This window comes from Triticum dicoccoides, chromosome 6A (genome assembly GCF_002162155.2).
Source record: "Triticum dicoccoides isolate Atlit2015 ecotype Zavitan chromosome 6A, WEW_v2.0, whole genome shotgun sequence".
Taxonomy (NCBI): domain Eukaryota; kingdom Viridiplantae; phylum Streptophyta; class Magnoliopsida; order Poales; family Poaceae; genus Triticum; species Triticum dicoccoides.
In genome coordinates this window covers 590719520-590725291 of record NC_041390.1, presented here as the reverse complement: position 1 = coordinate 590725291, position 5772 = coordinate 590719520, and positions in this window count along the sequence as shown.

Sequence of the window (5772 nt, the reverse complement as noted above, 5' to 3'; positions counted from 1 at the left end):
AATATAGCCGTCCAATATATCAATCTTTATGTCTCGACCATTTCGAGACTCCTCGTCATGTCCGTGATCACATCCGGGACTCCGAACTAACTTCGGTACATCAAAACTCATAAACTCATAATATAACTGTCATCAAAACCTTAAGCGTGCGGACCCTACGGGTTCGAGAACAATGTAGACATGACCGAGACACGTCTCCGGTCAATAACCAATAGCGGAACCTGGATGCTCATATTGGCTCCTACATATTCTACAAAGATCTTTATCGGTCAGACCGCATAACAACATACGTTGTTCCCTTTGTCATCGGTATGTTACTTGCCCGAGATTCGATAGTCGGTATCTCAATACCTAGTTCAATCTCGTTACCGGCAAGTCTCTTTACTCGTTCCATAATACATCATCTCGCAACTAACTCATTAGTTGCAATGCTTGCAAGGCTTATGTGATATGTATTACCGAGAGGGCCCAGAGATACCTCTCCGACAATCGGAGTGACAAATCCTAATCTCGAAATACGCCAACCCAACATGTACCTTTGGAGACACCTGTAGAGCACCTTTATAATCACCCATTTACGTTGTGACGTTTGGTAGCACACAAAGTGTTCCTCCGGCAAACGGGAGTTGCATAATCTCATAGTCATAGAAACATGTATAAGTCATGAAGAAAGCAATAGGAGCATACTAAACGATCGGGTGCTAAGCTAATGGAATGGGTCATGTCAATCAGATCATTCACCTAATGATGTGATCCCGTTAATCAAATAACAACTCCTTGTTCATGGTTAGGAAACATAACCATCTTTGATTAACGAGCTAGTCAAGTAGAGGCATACTAGTGACACTCTATTTGTCTATGTATTCACACATGTATTATGTTTCCGGTTAATAAAATTCTAGCATGAATAATAAACATTTATCATGATATAAGGAAATAAATAATAACTCTATTATTGCCTCTAGGGCATATTTCCTTCAGTCTCCCACTTGCACTAGAGTCAATAATCTAGATTACACAGTAATGATTCTAACACCCATGGAGCCTTGGTGCTGATAATGTTTTGCTCGTGGAAGAGGCTTAGTCAACGGGTCTGCAACATTCAGATCCGTATGTATCTTGCAAATCTCTATGTCACCCACCTGGACTAGATCCCGGATGGAATTGAAGCGTCTCTTGATGCGCTTGGTTCTCTTGTGAAATCCGGATTCCTTTGCTAAGGCAATTGCACCAGTATTGTCACAAAAGATTTTCATTGGACCCGATGCACTAGGTATGACACCTAGATCTGATATGAACTCCTTCATCCAGAATCCTTCATTTGCTGCTTTCGAAGCAGCTATGTACTCTGCTTCACATGTAGATCCCGCTACAACGCTTTGTTTAGAACTGCACCAACTTACAGCTCCATCGTTTAATGTAAACACGTATCCGGTTTGCGATTTAGAATCGTTCGGATCAGTGTCAAAGCTTGCATCAACGTAACCTTTTACGATGAGCTCTTTGTCACCTCCATATATGAGAAACATATCCTTAGTCCTTTTCAGGTATTTCAGGATGTTCTTGACCGCTGTCCAGTGATCCACTCCTGGATCACTTTGGTACCTTCCTGCTAGACTTATAGCAAGGCACACATCAGGTCTGGTACATAGCATTGCATACATGATAGAGCCTATGGCTGAAGCATAGGGAACATCTTTCATTTTCTCTCTATCTTCTGTAGTGGTCGGGCATTGAGTCTTACTCAACTTCACACCTTGTAACACAGGCAAGAACCCTTTCTTTGCTTGATCCATTTTGAACTTCTTCAAAATTTTGTCAAGGTATGTGCTTTGTGAAAGTCCAATTAAGTGTCTTGATCTATCTCTATAGATCTTAATGCCTAATATGTAAGCAGCTTCACCGAGGTCTTTCATTGAAAAACTCTTATTCAAGTATCCCTTTATGCTATCCAGAAATTCTATATCATTTTCAATTAGTAATATGTCATCCACATATAATATCAGAAATGCTACAGAGCTCCCACTCACTTTCTTGTAAATACATGCTTCTCCAAAAGTCTGTATAAAACCAAATGCTTTGATCACACTATCAAAGCGTTTATTCCAACTCCGAGAGGCTTGCACCAGTCCATAAATGGATCGCTGGAGCTTGCACACTTTGTTAGCTCCCTTTGGATCGACAAAACCTTCTGGTTGCATCATATACAACTCTTCTTCCAGAAATCCATTCAGGAATGCAGTTTTGACATCCATCTGCCAAATTTCATAATCATAAAATGCGGCAATTGCTAACATGATTCGGACAGACTTAAGCATCGCTACGGGTGAGAAGGTCTCATCGTAGTCAATCCCTTGAACTTGCCGAAAACCTTTTGCGACAAGTTGAGCTTTGTAGACAGTAATATTACCGTCAGCGTCAGTCTTCTTCTTGAAGATCCATTTATTCTCAATTTCTTGCCGATCATCGGGCAAGTCAACCAAAGTCCATACTTTGTTCTCATACATGGATCCCATCTCAGATTTCATGGCTTCAAGCCATTTTACGGAATCTGGGCTCACCATCGCTTCTTCATAGTTCGTACGTTCATCATGATCTAGTAGCATGACTTCCCGAACAGGATTACCGTACCACTCTGGCGCGGATCTCACTCTGGTTGATCTACGAGGTTCAGTAGTATCTTGTTCTGAAGTTCCATGATCATCATCATTAGCTTTCTCACTAACTGGTGTAGGTGTCACAGAAACAGGTTTTTGTGATGCACTACTTTCCAATAAGGGAGTAGGTACAGTTACCTCGTCAAGTTCTACTTTCCTCCCACTCACTTCTTTCGAGAGAAACTCCTTCTCCAAAAAGTTTCCGAACTTAGCAACAAAAGTCTTGCCTTCGGATCTGTGATAGAAGGTGTATCCAATAGTCTCCTTTGGATATCCTATGAAGACACATTTCTCCGATTTGGGTTCGAGCTTATCAGGTTGAAGCTTTTTCACATAAGCATCGCAACACCAAACTTTCAGAAACAACAACTTTGGTTTCTTGCTAAACCATAGTTCATAAGGCGTCGTCTCAACGGATTTTGATGGTGCCCTATTTAACGTGAATGCGGCCATCTCCAAGCATAACCCCAAAACGATAGCGGTAAATTAGTAAGAGACATCATAGATCGCACCATATCTAGTAAAGTACGATTACGACGTTCGGACACACCATTACGCTGTGGTGTTCCGGGTGGCGTGAGTTGCGAAACTATTCCACAATTTTTCAAATGTACACCAAACTTGTAACTCAAATATTCTCCTCCACGATCAGATCGTAGGAATTTTATTTTCTTGTTACGATGATTTTCAACTTCACTCTGAAATTCTTTGAACTTTTCAAATGTTTCAGACTTGTGTTTCATTAAGTAGATATACCCATATCTGCTTAAGTCATCTGTGAAGGTGAGAAAATAACGATATCCGCCACGAGCCTCAATGTTCATCGGACCACATACATCTGTATGTATGATTTCCAATAGATCTGTTGCTCTCTCCATAGTATCGGAGAATGGTGTTTTAGTCATCTTGCCCATGAGGCACGGTTCGCAAGTACCAAGTGATTCATAATCAAGTGGTTCCAAAAGTCCATCAGTATGGAGTTTCTTCATGCGCTTTACACCGATATGACCTAAACGGCAGTGCCACAAATAAGTTGCACTATCATTATCAACTCTGTATCTTTTGGCTTCAACACTATGAATATGTCTGTCACTACTATCGAGATTCAACAAAAATAGACCACTCTTTAAGGGTGCATGACCATAAAAGATATTACTCATATAAATAGAACAACCATTATTCTCAGATTTAAATGAATAACCGTCTCGCATCAAACAAGATCCAGATATAATGTTCATGCTTAACGCTGGCACCAAATAACAATTATTTAGGTCTAATATTAATCCCGAAGGTAGATGTAGAGGTAGCGTGCCGACTGCGATCACATCGACTTTGGAACCGTTTCCCACGCGCATCGTCACCTCGTCCTTAGCCAATCTTTGCTTAATCCGTAGTCCCTGTTTCGAGTTGCAAATATTAGCAACAGAACCAGTATTAAATACCCAGGTGCTACTGCGAGCATTAGTAAGTTACACATCAACAACATGTATATCACATATACCTTTGGTCACCTTGCCATCCTTCTTATCCGCCAAATACTTGGGGCAGTTCCGCTTCCAGTGACTAGTCTGTTTGTAGTAGAAGCACTCAGTTTCAGGCTTAGGTCCAGGTTTGGGTTTCTTCTCTTGAGTAGCAACTTGCTTGCTGTTCTTTTTGAAGTTCCCCTTCTTCTTCCCTTTACCCTTTTTCTTGAAACTAGTGGTCTTGTTGACCATCAACACTTGATGCTCCTTCTTGATTTCTACCTCCGCAGCTTTCAACATTGCGAAGAGCTCGGGAATAGTCTTATTCATCCCTTGCATATTATAGTTCATCACGAAGCTCTTGTAGCTTGGTGGCAGTGATTGGAGAATTCTATCAATGACGCAATCATCTGGAAGATTAACTCCCAATTGAATCAAGTGATTATTATACCCAGACATTTTGAGTATATGCTCACTGACAGAACTGTTCTCCTCCATCTTGCAGCTATAGAACTTATTGGAGACTTCATATCTCTCAATCCGGGCATTTGCTTGAAATATTAACTTCAACTCCTGGAACATCTCATACGCTCCATGACATTCAAAACGTCGTTGAAGTCCCGATTCTAAGTCGTAAAGCATGGCACACTGAACTATCGAGTAGTCATCAGCTTTGCTCTGCCAGACGTTCATAACATCTGGTGTTGCTCCAGCAGCAGGCCTGGCACCCAGCGGTGCTTCCAGGACGTAATTCTTCTGTGCAGCAATGAGGATAATCCTCAAGTTACGGACCCAGTCCGTGTAATTGCTACCATCATCTTTCAACTTTGCTTTCTCAAGGAACGCATTAAAATTCAACGGAACAACAACACGAGCCATCTATCTACAATCAAGCATAAACAAGCAAGATACTATCAGGTACTAAGTTTCATGATAAATTTAGGTTCAATTAATTTACTTAAAGAACTCCCACTTAGATAGACATCCCTCTAATCCTCTAAGTGATTACGTGATCCAAATCAACTAAACCACGTCCGATCATCACGTGAGATGGAGTAGTTTCATTGGTGAACATCACTATGTTGATCATATCTACTATATGATTCACGCTCGACCTTTCGGTCTCCGTGTTCCGAGGCCATATCTGTATATGCTTGGCTCGTCAAGTATAACCTGAGTATTCCGCGTGTGCAATTGTTTTGCACCCATTGTATTTGAATGTAGAGCCTATCACACCTGATCATCACGTGGTGCCTCAGCACGAAGAACTTTCGCAACGATGCATACTCAGGGAGAACACTTCTTGATAATTAGTGAGAGATCATCTTATAATGCTACCGTCAATCAAAGCAAGATAAGATGCATAAAAGATAAACATCACATGCAATCAATATAAGTGATATGATATGGCCATCATCATCTTGTGCTTGTGATCTCCATCTTCAAAGCACCGTCGTGATCACCATCGTCACCGGCACGACACCTTGATCTCCATCGTAGCATCGTTGTCGTCTCGCCAATCTTATGCTTCCACGACTATCGCTATCGCTTAGTGATAAAGTAAAGCATTACAGCACGATTGCATTGCATACAATAAAGCGACAACCATATGGCTCCTGCCAGTTGCCGATAACTCGGTTACAAAACATGAT